We start from the raw sequence: 19,203 nt of genomic DNA, 5'->3' as shown, positions 1-19,203 counted from the left end.
CACCCCAATTCAAGCCTAATGAACTTTAAAATTTCTAGTTTCTACAAATGACTCCGGAACCTATCATTTCACGTCCGATTGACCTAAAATTTTGTGCAACAGTCAAATTTCATATTACAGACCTATTCCAATTTCCAGAATCGGATTCTGATCCCGAAATCAAAAAGTCAACTCCCCGGTCAAACTTTCTAAAAATTCAACTTTCGGCATTTCAAGCCTAATTCCACTACGGACCTCCAAATAATTTTTGGACATGCTCCTAAGTCCAAAATTACCATACGGAGCTATTGGAATCATCAAAATTAAATTCCGAGGTCGTTTACACATAAGTCGATATCCGGTCACTATTTTAACTTAAGTTTTAAACCTTTGAACTAAATATTCCAATTCATTCCAAAACCTCACCGGACCCGAACTAATTATCCCAACATTTCACACAATAACTGTAAAGTATAATTTGAGCAGTAAAGGGGAAAGCGGGGTCTTAAAACTCAAAATGACCGGCCGGGTCGTTACAGGCGAGCTTCGTAATTTTGTGACCCACTTATCCCTGTTGGGAGATTTGAAGATGTGAGACCGTGCCTGTCATTTTTATTTTTGGGAACCATTGAGGGCTATAAGTCCAAAAGTAATTTTTATTATTCATTACAGTGGGTTTGATGTGTTTCGGAATAATTGATTCTAATTTTATGAATTATATGCCCTATCGGTATGAGGGTTCATTATGTGTTATGAAAAATCTTTACAAAATTTATTGAAAAGAAGAAAGAAAGGAAATTAAAATTTTAGTTGGCACAATGTGCAAAATACTTGTGATTCAGAGTTGAGGACGAGATCCTCGCATTTTTATATGATGTGAAATGTTTAAACCGGGCTACAAGCCGCAGTGGAAGTTATATAAGGACGAGGTCGTTGAAGGAGAAATATTTATGAGTTTAAATTCTCCCTTTATGAAGTTTAATTTGTACTATAGTACTAATAGGGAGTCATGCCTGATAGGCTTATGTGATAATTCTTTTATGTATTTCTGTGCCATAATTGTGCCGTAGTTATTGAGTTTTAGCCTACGAGATGAGTGCCCAGATGGCGTTAATTGTGACTCGTTAAGTCAGGTAAATAGTTATGAGGTCTTCATGCCTCATATTTTGCTGTAAGTATTGTGAAAATTCGAAATGAGGTTTTGGTTAATATGAGGTTAATTTGCGATGTTGTAATCGATTATGAACAACTATTAAGACCAGAGATGTGGTGATGGGCATACATATGATGTGCTTCATGTCCTGATATCATTATTATCATGTGGTGCATGTAATGCTGAGATTAGTGTTATTGATATATACATTGTGGTGCTTTGTTGGGTTGTGGATGTGTTGTTGGGTATTATTTTGGTGTTACTCTGGCAGGCGGATAGACCCATTTACAGGGGAAACTTTGCCGAAATTTCTGCAAAATTTGAGAGTTAGTAAAAATTTGGGGGATTGAGACGTGCAAAAGAAGAGATAAGTTATGTTATGTATTTGAGGGCGAATGATCCTAAGCTGGGGAGAATGTAACACCCCGGAATAATTTCGAAGTACTTCAACACTATCAAGAAAGTTGATGTGTGTATAGACACGAGTGGATATATCCAGTTGAGACTAATACCGTGCGTTGATGTGAAAATCAGGCCTTTTGAAAATATTTGGAGTGTAAGAAATTAGTTTTAAGGCTTATAAGTGTAAATCAAAGAAATAATCTCAACTGAGACGGTGTTGTCGAGCTTATCTCAAATACGGTAACGTGGGATCAACCATGAGTATATGTGTAAAAGTAAAATAATCAATTTGGTAACCTCAGAATAATTCTTAGCACGTTCGAGGACGAATGTTTGTTCAAGAGGTTGAGAATGTAACGACCCGACTTATCATTTTAAGAATTAACGTCCCGTTCAGTGACTTAAGGTCTCAAGCAACTTCGTAATATGTATTATGAACCGCGTGTGTGGTCGAGTTTGATTTTCGGGAGATTCGGAATTAAATTAAAAGAACAATTCTTATTTAGAAGCTTAAATGGAAAGAATTGACCGAAGAGTTGACTTTTGAGCAAACGACCCGAGAATGAAATTTTGATGATGGCAATAGCTTTGTATGATGATTTTTGGATTTAGGTGTATGTTCGGATTTGGATTTGGAAGTCCGTTGGATAATTCGAAGCATTTGGCGAAAGTTGGAAAATAGAAGATATTGGAAAGTCCGACCGAAGGGTGAATTTTTGATAACGAGGTCGGATTTCGATTCCGGAAATGAGAATAGCTCCATTACATCATTTATGACTTATGTGAAAAATTTGAAGTCATTCCGGATTGATTTGATACATTTCGGCGCATAATATAGAAGTTGGAAGATTTGAAAACTTATAATTCGATTCGATGCGCGATTCAAAATTTCGGCGTTGTTTGACATGGTTTGAAGCCTTGACTAAGTTCATATTGTATTTTTGAACGTGTTGGTATAATTGGTTAAGGTCTCGAGGGCCTCAGGAGGATTTCGGAAGGTTAACGGCTGGATTTTTGGACTTGAAAGAACTGCTGGATATCTGCCACTGGTGTCATCGCATCTGCGATGAAATTGATCGCAGATGCGCTATCACAGAAGCGAGGTTGAGGTTGCAGAAGCAAAAGGAATAGGCCTGGGCAATGGTCGTAGGTGCGAAGAATTTCCCGCACATGCGTGACCGCAGATGCGGTACATGGAGCGCAGAAGCGAGAAGCTTCGCAGATGCGCAATTGGTCATCGCTTCTGCGATTGCGCAGAAGCGAAGAAAACTCCACAGGTGCGAGGGACTCTAGTCAGTGGACTTTCGCAGAAGCGGATTTTGGTTCGCAAAAGCAGCTCCGCGGATGCAGCAACTCGTCCGCAGGTGCGAGACTGGGCAGAAACGTTTAAGGACCAAAAATGGTCATTTTGCCATTTTCGATTGGGATTTTGGAGCTCAGTTTTTGGGCGATTTTGGAGAACTTCTTCAAGACTTTGACTTGGGTAAGTGCTCTAGATCCTAAAGTGATTATATTTCATGAATCTATGGTTATATGCATCGTTTAATTCATATTTAAATGGAAGAAATCAAGATTTTTGCAAAATCTTCCAAAAACGCAAATGTAAGATTTGGAGGTCGATTTGTTATTGGAATTCGACAAAATGGGTATGGTTGAACTCGTATCGGAATGGGTATTCGAATTTCATGTAATTTTTGTCGGGTTCCGAGAGGCGGGTCCCACGTTGACTTTTATTGATTTTTTAGAATAAATTTTCAAGTCGACATTTTATAATACGGAATTGTTTTCGATAAATTTTAGTGAAGTTATACAATTAATTTGGATAGATTTGAGTTGTCCGGAGGTCAATTCAAAAAGGTAGGTGTCTTGCCTAACCTCGAGTGGGAGAAATACCTCTTAGGCATCGAGTCTTATGTGCCGTTTGTGAAATGTGAAAAGCTGTGTACGGGAGGTGACAAGTACGTACTCGGGCTTATATGTGCAAAATATATTGGGTTAAAGTCTTAGACATATTGTGTAGTAAATTGAATATTTGTTGGCATTTATTTAATCGTCTGGTTGCCATGCCTCAATTCGCATTTATTGAATTTGTTTTATATGACGATTTGATGTGAATGTTACCGATATATTTATGTGAATTCCGTGAGTTTGATGGATTGATATTCTTGGAATTTAATTTCATTATGAATTTTTCCTATGTAAATAATTAATTAAACAAGTAAGAAGAAGTGTTAATATAATTATCTAAATTTGGATTAATGAAGGCATTGCCCTATGCTGATTATTTTCTATCTCTGTTGATTGATTTTGAGGTTTTATATACATTGTGTGGAGCCTTGAGCTATTTTTTGTGAAATTAATTGGTTTTATTATGTCCTTGGAATTGATTGTGGCCATTGGGCAAATTGTGATATGAATTAATTTTGTTATATTGCCGTCATAATTTTTCGTGTAAATTGTTGTGTTGTGTGAGTTGTTGTTTTTGAGGATATAAGGGTGCCATTTCACTGTTGATATTATGTGGGTATAAGGGTGGCATTTTACTGTTGTTGTGTTTGCTGGAATATTATCTGGGTAGAGCGATAAGGATGGCTATAGGAGAGATAAGGGTGGCAATAGGAGAGATAAGGATGACTATTAATATTGTCAGGGCAGAGGGATAAGGGTGGCTATTATAGGAGTGATAAGGGTGGTTATAGGAGAGATAAGGGTGGCTATTGTCAGGGATGATATGTCATGATGTGGAGTGGTTGCATTGGTGGTTTTATGTGATGTTGTGATTTTTTTGTGTTTATTTTTAAACCTTGTGCAATTTGTCTTGTTGTTGGTAAATTGATAATAGTCTGATTTATGTTGAAATTGAGAGCCTGTGACTATTGTCAGTCAGATTATGAAAAGAAATGTGGGTACGAAGTGCCGTGACTAAATAATGATAATATTGGCACGTGAACTGTCCGTGCAGATGTGATATGAAAAATGGGCACGAGGTGCCGGAAAAATATGATGATTTAATTATGAGTACGAATTGCCATGAAAAATATGAAAAGGGCTGAGACCCGTATTTTTATGATTACGAAATGAGGTGTCACATGGTGACTTTTAATGGAAAGAATTATATTCAAAATATTTAATTGGAAGGATTTTTATTCAAAAAGTAGTATTTGAAGGAATTGTATGTGAAATATATTTATTTGAGGAAATTATATTTGAAAAATATTTATTGAAAGAATTATATTTGAAATATATTTATTTGAGGAAGTTATATTTGAAAAAGATTTATTGAAAGAATTATATTTGAAAGATATTTATATGAGGAAATTATATTTGAAAGAGAGTTATTTGGAAGAAATATATGTGAAAGATATTTATTTGAAGAACTTGAATTACTTGGGTGTACTTGTATTTATTATTTGTTGAGCAATATTAATAGTGTTCTTGTTGCCATGTCGGGCATATCATTGGTTGATTTGTGTTGCTCTCATTGTTATTTGTTTCCTATTATTTTGTATACTATATTGCATAGGTTATTAGACTAGTGAGTGTCTTGATTGTACCTCGTCTCTACTCCACTGAGGTTAGTCTTGATACTTACTGGGTACCGATTGTGGTGTACTAATACTATACTTCTGCACATTTTTGTGCAGAGCTAGGTATTGGAGATATCAGACTCGGAAAGAGTTAGAGTGGGATCGCAAGGGTTCAAGGTAGAGCTGTTTGGTCGTCGCAGTTCCTTGGAGTCTTTCTATTATATTGTACTATTATTTATTATTCAAACAGTATTGAGTATTCGATCCTTGAGATCATTTCATGTATTCAGTTAGAGTTCGTGACTCAGTACTACCAGTCTTGGGAGGTTGTTATATTCGTATTTATTCCGCTGTTGGTTTTGATTACCTATTCAATTCATATTCAAAAACAAAAGGCTTCGAAATGTAATGGAAATCGGCTTACCTAGTCTTAGAGACTAGGTGCCATCACGACGCCTGTGGTGGGATTTTGGGTCGTGACATGTTCTCATCCTTGTACTTCTAAATTTTCACTAAATGCAACGTAATATTAAATGCTAAACCACTAAATTACTTATGGATTATGTTAGATTTGTATTGATAATCCATATTTGATGGTAATGTAGTTTTCAAGATGATCTAAATATTGCATTTTTTATATGTAAAGGAATAAAAAATGCGCTTTTGCATAAATTCAAGGTTAGATATGCTTAGTGAAATATTGTAATGACTAAAATTAGATTTTATCATGATCTAAGGATCAAAAGTGCATGATATATATCAAATAGGATAAGCTATTTAAATCGAATAAATAACATAATCATGTACTATCTTATCCATTTCTATTTTATTATCTATACTATATTAAAAATACAAAGACCTTTAGTGAAATATCGTTCGCTTTTTTTACCCTTTTAAAATAGTTTTTATATTAGACAAAATTATAATTTAAGTACTTTCCTAAATATTAGAATATTTAAATTCTTCAAAATATTGGTTATTAAATATTTTCTTATTGAACTAAATAAGAAGTCCTAAGGTTAAGACTTTAGCCATCATAGACATATATAACACATTAACTAAATCAACATTAACATGGGTAATCAAAGTTTACTCCCATTGTAATCATCCATCTAAAAATTAAAAAGTAAGCAAGAGAAAGACTTTGAATAGGATACTACCATTATTTAGAAAAAGTGAATAAACTAATATTTCGGATTCTAAATTCTATCTATGAATTTATGTGATGACCCGATAGGCCATCTAGAGATTTCAACCTTAAATCTATGTTTCGAAGTCTCCGATAGCTCCTTTAAGTATTTTTCGATTTGCGTGCTCAGTCCGAATATTTTTTTAGAAGGCTTTTATGTTAAAAATTGATAAAATATAAACTTTTACCTTAAAAATTTATTTGAGTTGAATTCGGTTAATATTTGGGACTTGATGGTTCCGGTGGGTCCGTATCGTGATTTGGAACTTGGGCGTATGCCCGAAATCGAATTCGGAGGTTCCTAACTTGAGTTATCGCAATTTGTTAAAAATTTGAAGTTTAAAGATTTAAAGAATTTATAAATTGAACTGATGTTTGACTTTGTTGATAGCGGGTCCGAATTTTGGTTCCGGAACTTGGTATAGGCCTATTACGATATTTATGACTTGTCTGCAAATTTTGGTGCAAAACGGAAGTGATTTGACATGATTCGGATGTCCTGTTGTTAAAATAAAAGTTCTAAAGTTTTATTGAAAATTTCATGTGATTTGGTGTCCGATTCGTAGTTCTAGGTATTATTTTGGTATTTTGATCGCGCGAACGAGTTCGTATCAGGTTTTTGGATTTGTGTGCATATTTTGTTTGGAGCCCCGAGGGCTCGAGTGAGTTTCGAACAGCCTATGGACCTTAGTTATTTGAAAAATTTGTTTTTTCTTAACTTCTGATGGTTTCTGGTGTTCCCTTTTTCGCGTTCGTGAAGGCACTCCCGCGAACGCGAAGAGTGAACTAGATGGGTGGTATTTTCTTCATCGCGAACGCAGAGCAATGGGGCCCTTACCCTTCGCGAACGCGACCAACTTCCCGCGAACGCGTAGGCTTGTGACCTGGGAAGGGGGAATCATTGTTTCTTCTACGCGAACGCGAGCAGTGACTCGCGAACGCGAAGGCCAGGGGGAGCAGCCTTAGCGAACGCGTGGGTGGACTCACGATCGCGTAAGCCAGTTAGGCCATGTTCTTCGTGAACGCGTCAGGTTTCATGCGAGCACGATGAACACGTGACGCTAGTGATTTAAAACAGTCCCAAAACATGATTTCTTTCATTTTTCATAAACTCTTCATTAGAGCTCGGCCTAGAGGCGATCTTGAAGGGAAAACTCAATACCAGGTTTGTAATACTTTAACTCATTTTCTTCCATTTCTAACATCACCCATTAATTTTTAGCCCTAATTTTTGTTCTTCCATAGTAGAAAATTAGGGACTTATGAAGAATTGAGGGTTTTTACAAATTAGATAAAGTTTGAAAAAAAATAATAATACAAAAAGCCTTGGACAAAAGAAAGAAAGAAAGAAAGTCTACTCTTTAACACAAAAAATATTTTAGAACTTTGAATTAAATTGCTTAAATCTTCATATTAGTAAATATATTTTTTTACAACAATATCAAAGGTAACATATTGAAAATACATGTCTAACATCGTATTTATTTAAGTTACCTCTTACTAATATGAATAATACTACTACTATGTGAAGTTAAAAGGCTATATCATTTAAGAATGTTATATTATAAATAATAAGCATGAAAAAAATGCAACACTAACTGTTTTCTGCATATGCGTGTGTATATGTATATAATAAAAAAAGTATAATATCTCTTATTAAAATTTGGCTTTAATGCATATGCGTGTGTAAGGTGTAGCATCATCGTCCTCAATGCATGGGATCGAAGCTTGGTCATCTTCCATGGCGTAACAACAATATTTTAGAAAACACAAAAAGGTAGAATGAAGAAAAATAAAGGCTCTCATAACCTTTTATAGATTTGTAAAATTCTCCCATATAAGCTAAAATAAGGACTTGAGGTCTTTCCTGAGTTTTTTTTTTCCTTTTCCGTTTCATACTCAATAAAGGATTCACCCTTTTATTCCAAACCAAAATAGATAAAGGTAGGGACTCCCATGTACCATTTCTTGATTATCTTGTTTTAAATATTCGTTATAATTTGAATTATTAAGATGTCGTAATCAAATTATATGGAGTGCAATATGTATGTTTAACTTTATTCTGAAATATGCAATGAGTAAGGTTGTTTTTACTACATGTATTATGATGTCATATATGGGGAAAAAATGAAATACATGAAATGCATTTGATTATTTTTTTGTGTCTTACTTTTTTTAACTAAGAATTTCCCGAGATAAGGGTAGTAAGGTTCAAGAAATTAACGATGGATAATAGGCTCAACCCTTTTACCATTTTCACTAAATGTTATATTTTTGTATATGGGAGAGTTCAATACCATATGACGTGCACCTAATGCCACACATTATACGTTGCTCTCTCACCACTAGATCAAAGCCATGTAAACTTTTTTTATGGTCTCAATATTATATGAATTTTATAAAAGAAATTTCTCGGTCTTTTAGCAACCTATTGTATTGTATCGTATTGTTACTTTAAATACAATATTTATTTTTACTGTCACTTAAACTTTATTGTATCGCATTATTAAATATGTCATTAGGTAACGACAAATGCCACTTTATGGAATGATCGATCGATTTGGCGTGATCTCGCTGTTATCTTATTTTTGCCTCTCATCTAGCCCATTTATTCTTAAATAATCCTATTTTATCCTTTACTGTCACGACCCAAAAATTCCATCACAGGCGTCGTGATGGCACTTAGTCTCTAAGACTAGGTAAGCCGATTACAATTATATTTCGAGCCATATTTTTTGAAACCAAAAGCGGAAACAAATATAACAACCTCCCAAGACTGGTAATACTGAGTCACGAACTCTAACTGAATATATGAAATGATCTCAAGGATCAAATACTCAATACTATTTGATTAATAATTAACAGTACAATAAAATGGAAAGACTTCAAGGGACTACGACGACCAAGCAGCTCTACCTTGAATCCTTGCGATCACACTTTAACTCTGTCCGAGTCCGATAGCTCCAATACCTGGCTCTGCATAAAAATATGTAAAAGTGTAGTATGAGTACACCACGGTCGGTACCCAGTAAGTATCAAGACTAACCTCAGTGGAGTAGTGACGAGGTACAGTCGAGATACTCACCAGTCTAATAACCTATATAGTATACAAAAATAATAGGAAGCAAATAATAATGATGGCAATAATAATCAACCAGTGATGTACACATCAGGGCGACAAGAACACCATAAATATTGTGCAAGAAATAATGAATACAAGTACAACCAATTAATCAAGTCCTTCCAATATATATCTTTCGCCTATATATTTTTCAAATAGAAATCTTCAGGATATAATACATTTAAATAAATCTCTTTCAAATATAATTCCTTCAAATAAATATTTTCAATTAAAATTCTTTTAGATAAATCTCTTTCGAATAAAAGTGACCATGTGACACAATATTTCAAAATCATAAAATACGGGTCTCAGCCCACTTTTATATTTTTACGGCACCTCGTGCCAATTTTTCTATCACAACCGCACGGACAACTCACGTGCCAAATATCATCATTCATTTAACCACGACATCTCGTGCCCACATTTCATATCACAACTGCACGGACAATTCACGTGCAAATATCATCATTATTTACTCACGGTACCTCGTACCCATATTTTATATCATAACTGCACGAACAGTTCACGTACCAATATCATCATTATTTACTCACGGCACCCCGTGCCCACATTTCATATCACAACTGCACGGACATTTCACGTGCTAATATCATCATTATTTACTCACGGCACCTCGTGCCCACATTTTATTTCATAATCCGCCTGGCAATAACCACAGGCTCCCAATTTCAACATAGATTAGACTATCATCAATTTACCAACAACAAGACAAATTGCACAAGGTATAAAAATAAACACAAGGAAAATCACAACATCACATGAAAACTACCAACGCAATAAGCCCACATCATCACATATCATCCTTGACAATAGCTACCCTTATCACTCCTATAATAGCCTCCCTTATCCCTCTGCCTTGACAATATCAATAGCCACCCTTATCACTCCTATAATAGCCTCCCTTATCCGTCCGCCCTGACAATATCAATAGCCACCCTTATCGCTCCTATAGCCACCCTTATCTCTCCTATATCCACCCCTATTGCTCCGCCCAGACAATATCCCAACACACATAACAACAGTGAAATGCCACCCTTATGCCCGCATAATGTCATCAATGGAATGGCTGTAACGACCCGGTCGGTCGTTTCGAGAGTTATAATCATGTTTTCCCCATTCCTACTTCTTTTTGTGTTATTCATCTATATTATGTTATATCGGGTTAGTTGGTTCGAGTTCGAAAGGAACTCGGGGTGAAATGAGACACTTAGTCTCATAATTGAAATTTTAAGTTAGAAAAGTGGACCGGATATGGACCTATATGTAAACGACCTCGAATTTGAATTTTGATTATTCGAATAGCTCCGTATGATGATTTTGGGCTTAGGAACATGTCCGGAATATTATTTGGAAGTCCGTAGAGGAATTAGGCTTGAAATGCCGAAAGTTTTTATTTTTGAGAAGTTTGACCGGGGGGTTGACTTTTTGATATCGGGGTCGGAATCTGATTCGAAAAATTGGAATACCTCTGTTATGTCATTTAGGACTTGTGTGCAAAATTTGAGGTCAATCGGATGTGATTTGTTAGGTTCCGAAGTTGTTTGTAGAAATTAGAAATTTCAAAGTTCATTAGGCTTGAATTGGTGTTTAATTCATGGTTTTAGCGTTGTTTGAGGTGATTTGAGGATTCGACTAAGTTCGTATGATGTTTTAGGACTTGTTGGTATATTTGGTTGAGATTCCGAGGGCCTCGGGTGAGTTTCGGATGGTTAACGGATCAAAAATTGAACTAGAACAGCTGCTGCAATTTCCTTCTGTTGGAAATTGCTTCTGCCCAGAATCGAGCCCAGATCGAGCTCAGGGTCAATGGCCAAGATCGAAGCCCAGATCGAGCTCAAGGTTGAGGGCCATGATCGAGCCCAAGGTTGAGGGTCACGGTGGAAGGCATGATCGAGCTCAAGGTCGAGGGCCACGATCGAGCCCAGGGTCGAGGGTCACGGTCGAAGGCATGATCGGGCCCAGAGTCGAGGGTCACGATCGAAGGCATGATCGAGCCCAGGGTCGAGGGTCACGATCGAAGGCACAATCAAGCCCAGGGTCGAGGGTCACGGTCGAAGGCTGGGAAGAAGACATAACCGAGAACCAGGATCGAGGACCTCGATCGAAGGCCAAGATCGAGGCAGAACCGAGGATGTTTGGGTAGAATTATAAAAACGGGGGCTTCTTCCCATTTACCATTTTTGACAAATTGGAGCTTGGGGAGAGGCGATTTTTGATATATTTTCAAGGAAAACTTGAGGTAAGTCCCTTGTGATCATTTCTACTCCATAATATTGAATTATCATCAAGTAATCCGACTAGATTACATGATTTTGAGGAGTAAATCAGAGATTGAAACTTAGAAATTTGCAAATTAGATTTGTAGATTTGAGGGTCGAGTTGAGGTCGGATTTTGGTAAAATTGGTATGGGTAGACTCGTGGTTGAATGGGCTTTCGGATTTTGTAACTTTTGTTGGGTTCCGAGATGTGGGCCCCACAGGCGAATTTTGAGCCAATTTCGGGTTTTGGTCTAATTTTGAAGCTTTTCTTGTGGAATTCATTCCATTAGCATATATTGATGGTATTATACTGATTGTGAATAGATTTGGAGCATTTGGAGTCCGATTCCAGAGGCAAGAGCATTGCGGGGTAGAGATTTGATCGGTTTGAGGTAAGTAGCGATTGTAAATATAGTCCTGAGGGTATGAAACCCCGGATTTTGTATCATTCTACTATTTTTAGTGATGCACATGCTAGGTGACGGGCGTGTAGGCGTGCACTGTTGGGGATTTGTGACTTGGTCCGTCCCGTAGCAACTGTAAAGTTGCATACTTTGTTGAAACCATTTGATACTTATATGTTTTAGAAAACATTTTTGTAAATTGGGCTGAATGCCATGTTTGGGCCTTGTGCCAATGCTGATTGGACCCTTATGGGATGTTTCTTACCATCCTCTCATTGTTTACCGCACAACTCAGTTTTATGACTCTATTTTGATGCATATAAATATTTTGGGCCGAATACCCTGTGGGGCAGCCCGCCTGCAGCATATTTATGTTTGATATCGGCCGAGGGCCTGATTGTGAGGATGAGTGTGGATCGGGGCTGCCCGCCTGCAGCATACTTTATTATTATAGCACGTGAGTTGTCTGTGCAGATTATAGCGCTTGGGCTGAAGGAGCCCCTCCGGAGTCTGTACACACCCCCAGTGAGCGCAGGTACCTACTGAGTGCGAGTGCCGAGTGCTGAGTGACTGGGAGGCAAGAGTGATTGTGAGGTATGCCCGAGTGGCAAGAGTGATTGTGAGGTATGCCCGAGTGGCAAGAGTGATTGTGAGGTATGCCCGAGTGGCACGAGTGACTGTGAGGTCTGCCCGAGTGGCTGTTTATGATTTCATCATTTTTGCTCACCTTTGCATTGAGCCTTTGTTTGAAAAACTATTGGAAAATAAAAAAATGATTTTTATTGGAACTGGGTTTAAACGAGATGTTTGATTCAAATCCTGATTTTTAAGAGCATGTGGTATTTTACTGAGATTTCCTGATATGAACGTTATATGCTTTATTGCTCGTCACTACTGCTCAGTCTTTATTTATTGTTGTTACTTACTGAGTTGGCGTACTCACGTTACTCCCTGCACCTTGTGTGCAGATCCAGGTGTGGCTGGACACGGTAGCGGTTATTGAGTGTTCTGGTTGCAGATTTTCTTGGAGATAGCAAGGTAGCTGTTTGGCGATCGCAGCCCCTGCTCTTCTCCCTCTTATCTTCCTCTAGTAGTATTTAGCTATTCTTCCAGGCTGAGTTAGCCTTGATATTGTTAGACAGATTATAGTAGATGCTCATGACTAGTGACACCCCGATGTCGGGCTTTTCTTTTCCGCACTTCTATTTTTCTTTGATTTGAACTCTTTAAATGGAGGTTTTTATGTTAATTAACCTTGAAATTATCTTTGAAATGAAAATATCGTTTTGTTTTGGAAATGAGTCGGCTTGCCTAGTTCCACGATAGGCGCCATCATGACAGGGGGATTACTTTTGGGTCGTGACAGTTTGGTATCAGAGCCTAGGTTACATAGGTCTCACGAGTCATGAGCGGGTTTAGTAGAGTCTTGCGGATCAGTACAGAGACGTCTGTACTTATCTTCAGGAGGCTGCAGAACCTTTAGGAAACTCCATATTCTTGAATTCTTGTCGTGCGAATCTGTTGATTCTAGTAACTAAACATCTGTTGTTTCATTCTCTCATAGATGGTGAGGACTCGGGAGGGCCAGCTACCAGTACCACCAGCCAAGGCTGCGAGAGGCCGAGGCCGCGGTAGAGGCCGTGGTAGGGGCAGAGGTGCAGCCCGTACAACAGTTGGGGCAGTACCTACAGATCCACCGGTTGTCCCAGATCAGGACCAAGTTCCAGTTGTTGATGCACCAGCTCAGGCACCACATGTGCCTATTGTGATTCCAGGCCTTCAGGAGGCCTTAGCTCAGATTCTGATAGTGTGTACTGGCATTGCTTAGGCGGTCTCTATTTCGACGGCTGCAACCACTTCTCAGGCTAGGGGCAGCACTCAGACTCCCATTGCTCGCACACCCGAGCAGGTTATTCAGGGACTTCAGACACCAGAGGCACCACCAGCTCATCCGGTTGCTGTTGCTCAGGATTATGTGTTTCCTGCTATGCCTGAGAATGATCAGTGTGGGTTGGAGAGGTTTGGGAGACTTCAGCCACCACCTTTCAGTGGCACAGAGAGAGAGGACGCTCAGGACTTTTTGGACAGGTGTCAGAGGATACTCCGTACTGCTGGTATTTTGGAGACTTGTGGGGTCTCGTTCACTACCTTTCAGTTTTCTGGGGCTGCACTCAGATGGTGGGAGACTTACGAGAGGCATAGGCCAGTTGGCGCAACACCCCTTACTTGGCAGCAATTCTCCGTGGTCTTTTTGGAAAAGTTCGTGCCTTGATCCCGCAGAGAGGAGCTGCGTAGACAGTTTGAGCGGCTAGGCCAGGGTGATATGTCTGTGATGCAGTATGAGATGTGGTTCTCTGAGTTGGCCCATCATGCTATCTGGTTGGTTCCCACGGACAGAGAGAGGATCATGAGGTTTATTGATGGCCTCACTTATCAGCAACAGTTGCTCATAACCAGGGAGCGAGTTTCGGGTGCTACCTTTGATGAGGTTGTCGACATTGCTCGGCAGATTGAGATGGTTCGCGGTCAGGAGAGGGTTGAGTGGGAGGCCAAGAGGCCTTCGTGGTCAGAGTGGATTCAGCGGTGCTCCTCTTGGGGGTCAATTCCAGCACGGTAGAGGTCGTCATTTCAGACAGGCTCAGTCAGCTCGGCCATTTCATCGGGGTGCATCATCTGGCCATAGTTCTCACAGTTCTCATCAGGGCCACTCATCACTTAGTGCCCTTCCAGTTCAGAGTTTGTCCCGTGCTCCACCTGTTTAGGGCTCTTCCATGCCAGGTTCTTCTACTAGTCATCCCGGTGCTAGGGGTTCCCTTTAGTTTTCGCCGCCAGCACCAGGGAGTTGTTTTGAGTGTGGGGAGCTTGGGCATATCTGGAGGCAGTGTCCTCGTCGTCATGGAGGTCTATCTCAGCAGAGGAGTCAGCCTCCGACTACAGCCCCAGCTACCTCACCATCCTCCAGTCAGCTCGGGGTGGAGGTCAGTCAGCTAGGGGTCGCCCTAGAGGGGGAGGCAGATCAGGGGGTGGTCAGGCCCGTTTCTATGCTCTCCCTACCAGACCAGATGCTATTGCTTCAGATGCTGTGATTACAGGTATTGTCTCAGTTTTTCACAGAGATGCCTCAGTATTATTTGATCCTGGTTCCACGTATTCATATGTTTTCTCGTATTTTGCCCATTTTCTGGATATGCCCTGTGAGTCCTTAGTTTCATCTGTACATGTATCTACTCCTGTGGGCGATACTATTATTGTGGACTGCGTATATTGGTCATGTGGGGTGACTATTGGGGGTCTGGAGAGCCGAGTAGATCTATTGTTGCTCAGTATGGTTGACTTTGATGTGATATTAGGCATGGATTGGTTATCTCCATGTCATGCTGTTCTAGATTGTCATGCTAAGACGGTGACGTTGGCTATGCCGGGAATTCCGAGGGTTGAGTGGAGCGGTTCTATAGATTATGTACCAAGTAGGGTGATTTCATATTTGAAGGCTCAGCGCATGGTTGAGAAGGGTTGCCTATCTTATTTGGCTTTTGTGAGGGATGTTAGTGCAGAGACTCCTGTCATTTATTCTATTCCGGTGGTACGTGATTTTTCGGATGTGTTTCCTGCAGACCTACCGGGCATGCCGCCTGACAGGGATATTGACTTTGGTATTGATTTGGTGCCGGGCACTCAGCCCATTTCTATTCCACCGTATCGTATGGCACCGGCGGAGTTGAAGGAATTGAAAGAACAACTTTAGGAACTCCTTGATAAGGGGTTTATTCGGCCTAGTGTGTCACCTTGGGGTGCACCGGTTCTATTTGTGAAAAAGAAGGATGGTTCCATGAGAATGTGTATTGATTACAGGCAGTTGAACAAGGTCACAATCAAGAACAAGTATCATTTGCCTCGCATTGATGATTTATTCGACCAGCTTCAGGGAGCGAGGGTATTCTCCAAGATTGATTTGAGGTCCGGTTATCACCAGCTAAAGATTCGGGATTCAGATATTCTCAAGACAGCTTTCAGAACCCGATATGGCCATTATGAGTTTATGGTGATGTCTTTTGGGCTGACCAATGCCCCAGCAGCGTTCATGCATCTGATGAACAGTGTATTCCAGCCCTATTTGGACTCATTCGTCGTTGTATTCATTGACGACATCCTGGTGTACTCTCGTATGAGCAGTTTGCAAATACACTGGGTCTCCTCATGGATTGTTGAATGTTGAATATTATTTCTTCATTGTTCAACCTCATTTTCATCTCTCCAGTCTCACAATCAATTAATGCTCTCCCAGTGGCTAAGAATGGCCTTCCCAGAATGATGGGTATCTCTTCATCCACCTGACAGTCAAGAATAACAAAGTCTGCAGGAAATACAAATTTCCCCACTTTCACAAGCACATCATCAAGAATTCATGTTGGTCTTTTGACTATGTGATCGGCCAGTTGCAACAACATTGAGGTCGGTCTAGCTCTGCCAATGCCCAGTTTTGTATAGATTGCCAAGGGCATCAAGTTTATGCTGGCTCCCAAGTCACACAATGCTTTGGCAAAAGCATAACTCCCAATAGTGCATGGGATAGTGAAGCTACCTGGATCAGACACCTTTTGGGCCATAGGTCTTGTCACTACCGCGCTGCATGTCTGTGTCAGAGTTACAGTGGATATGTCCTGGAAGTCAAATTTCCGTGACATCAGGTCCTTCATCATTTTTGCATACCCTGGCATTTCCCTCAAAGCATCCATCAGTGGAATATTCAATTGAATCTGTCGAAGCATTTCCATGAATTTCCTATATTGATCATCTTTCTTTTGTTTTGCCAATCTCTGAGGGAATGGTGCAAGAGTCAACCTTTGTCCACTACTTGATGTTTTTTCTTTGTTGGAAGCTTCTGGCACAAGAGGTGCCACCTGTTCTGAGACTTGTTCACCGTCCTTCTCCTTACCCTTGTCAACCTGTGCTTGTTCAATTACAACCTCGGTGAGCTCTGCTGACTTATCTGCCTCTAATGTAACTGGCATAGTTGGCGTAGTCTCTCTCGTAAATTGAGCAACTTCTTGCTCTCTGTGTAAATCTATTCCATTCCTGATACTCACTGCCATTAGCTGATTTGGGTTCTATTCCTTTAGGTTAATATTTATATCTGCAGGCAATGTTCCTTGGGGGCGATTGTTCAAGGCCATAGACAGTTGTCCTAGTTGAGTTTCAATGCCTTTGATTATTGAATCATGTGATACTAACTTTTCTTGCATCTTACCATTTGTTCCAATGAGTTGTTGCAGCATATCCCTAATTTCTACCATGTTGTTTTCCTGTTGTTGATAAGGTGGTTGGTAGGCCAATTATTGCTGGTACTGTTGATTATAGCCCTGCTGCCTTTGATAAGGCACAACTTGACCTTGTGGTCGTATGCCTCCAGAATTGGGGTTGTGTTGTGGCAGGTTGGGTCTGTACTGCTGGTTTGGTGATGGTCCCCATTGTTGCCCACCTTGCCTCTGACCTCCAAAATTATTGACATAATTCATGTCTTCTCTGAAGCACACATATGACTGGTTTATGCAAGGAGTGCACAATCCTACATTCGTTGTATCAACAATGTGCACTTGCTTTTTACCCATCTCATCAATTTTCTTTGTCAGTATGCTCATCTGAGTCATGAGAGTGGCTATGTTCTCTGCATGAGAATTTTTTGGGTCAAGAGCAACAAAATGCACTATTGGTGTAAGTGTCGTACCTCTAGCCATCCAGCCTGAATTTTGAGCCATCTTGTCAAGAAGAATCTTGCACTCTATGAATGTCTTGCTCAAAAATTCACCCCCAGCTGAAGCATCTACATTGGCCTTCAAACTATCTGCTAAACCCATGTAGAATCTCTGTCCCAACATCTGATCTGGAATGCCATGGTGTGGACACTTCACTAGTATACCCTTGAACCTCTCCCAGGTTTCTTGCAAGGTCTCAGCTGGTTTCTGCATGAACTGCAATATCTCATCAATCTGCCTTGCAGTCTTGTTGGGAGGATAAAACTTGTTTAAGAACTGTTTGACTAATTCTTCCCAAGTGGCAATGGAGTTTATTGGGAGTGAATTCAGCCAAGTTTGAGCCTCTTCAGTCACAGAGAATGGAAACAGTAATAGCTTGATGGCTTCAGGAATCACATTCGACTGTCTTTGGGTCACACATATTGATAGGAAATTCTTTAGATGTTGTTGTGGGTCTTCAATGTATGACCCGGAGAACAGTCCCTTATTTTGCAACAGATGCAGCATGTTGTTGGTGATCTGGAATGTCTCCGTTTGTATCTGAGGTACAACAATGGCGGTGGCTAAGTTATCAGCAGTTGGTTGTGCCCAATCATAAAGAGCAGCTTCTGGCACAAGAGGTGCCACCACTCTATTGTTTGGGTCAACCCGATTATTCTGATTATTTTCGTTGACATCGTCCACGTTGTCCATTTCAATTTCGAGTGTCTGTTTTTGTTGTAACTGTTTGTTCTTCTTGTTGGCTCGATTTAATGCCCTGAATGCTTTCGTGGGGTCTGAGAGTCCTTCAAAAAGTTCACCGGTCCTCGAAGAGCTTCTAGGCATACACCTGAGTCACAGGAGAATTCAAACGTGAGAATTTCAATGGAAAAATTTGAAACACCGTAAGAAATTGATCTAAACTAAGAATTCTAGAAATTCTTCTAAGTTGTAATAAATAACACCGTTAGTTCCCCGGCAACGACGCCAAAATTTGATCTCGCCCAACTATGCCTTGTAAAAAGGACTAAGCGGTCGCTGCAAATATAACTCGGTCCAAGTCCGGAGTCAAATCCCACAGGGAACTAATCTATTTACCACAACTTTAAATAATGCTAATGATAAGCTCAGACAACTTCCGGATACAAGAGGTTTATAAATAATCAATGGAATTTATTTAGCTAAGGAAAAATGACAATAAAATTAGCAATAATCAAGACTAAAATTGAATTCAAGGGTAAAAGGATCTAGGGCTATTGATTTCCCCAATTGCCGGATTAATTCTTAACTCTTTAGCTATAATCTCGCCGTAACACTCTATGAGGATTATGAGTTCTGGGCTACCGTAATTACCTCTCGATCAATTACGATAATTTACTAGAAGCATTCTCTCGAACTACTCTAGTTAACAATTTA

General features: G+C 39.6%; 1 non-coding gene across 1 annotated transcript; it reads left to right on the top strand.

Moving 5' to 3' along the window:
• Nucleotides 1-17,941: 17,941 nt before the first annotated feature.
• LOC142172193 (small nucleolar RNA R71) lies at nt 17,942-18,048 on the top strand. The gene has a single exon (XR_012701569.1). It is a non-coding gene; the product is annotated as a small nucleolar RNA R71 (small nucleolar RNA).
• Nucleotides 18,049-19,203: the final 1,155 nt, after the last annotated feature.

This window comes from Nicotiana tabacum, chromosome 17 (genome assembly GCF_000715075.1).
Source record: "Nicotiana tabacum cultivar K326 chromosome 17, ASM71507v2, whole genome shotgun sequence".
Taxonomy (NCBI): domain Eukaryota; kingdom Viridiplantae; phylum Streptophyta; class Magnoliopsida; order Solanales; family Solanaceae; genus Nicotiana; species Nicotiana tabacum.
The sequence above is the reverse complement of the archived record's forward strand: the minus strand, read 5'-3'. Positions and strand labels throughout refer to the sequence as shown.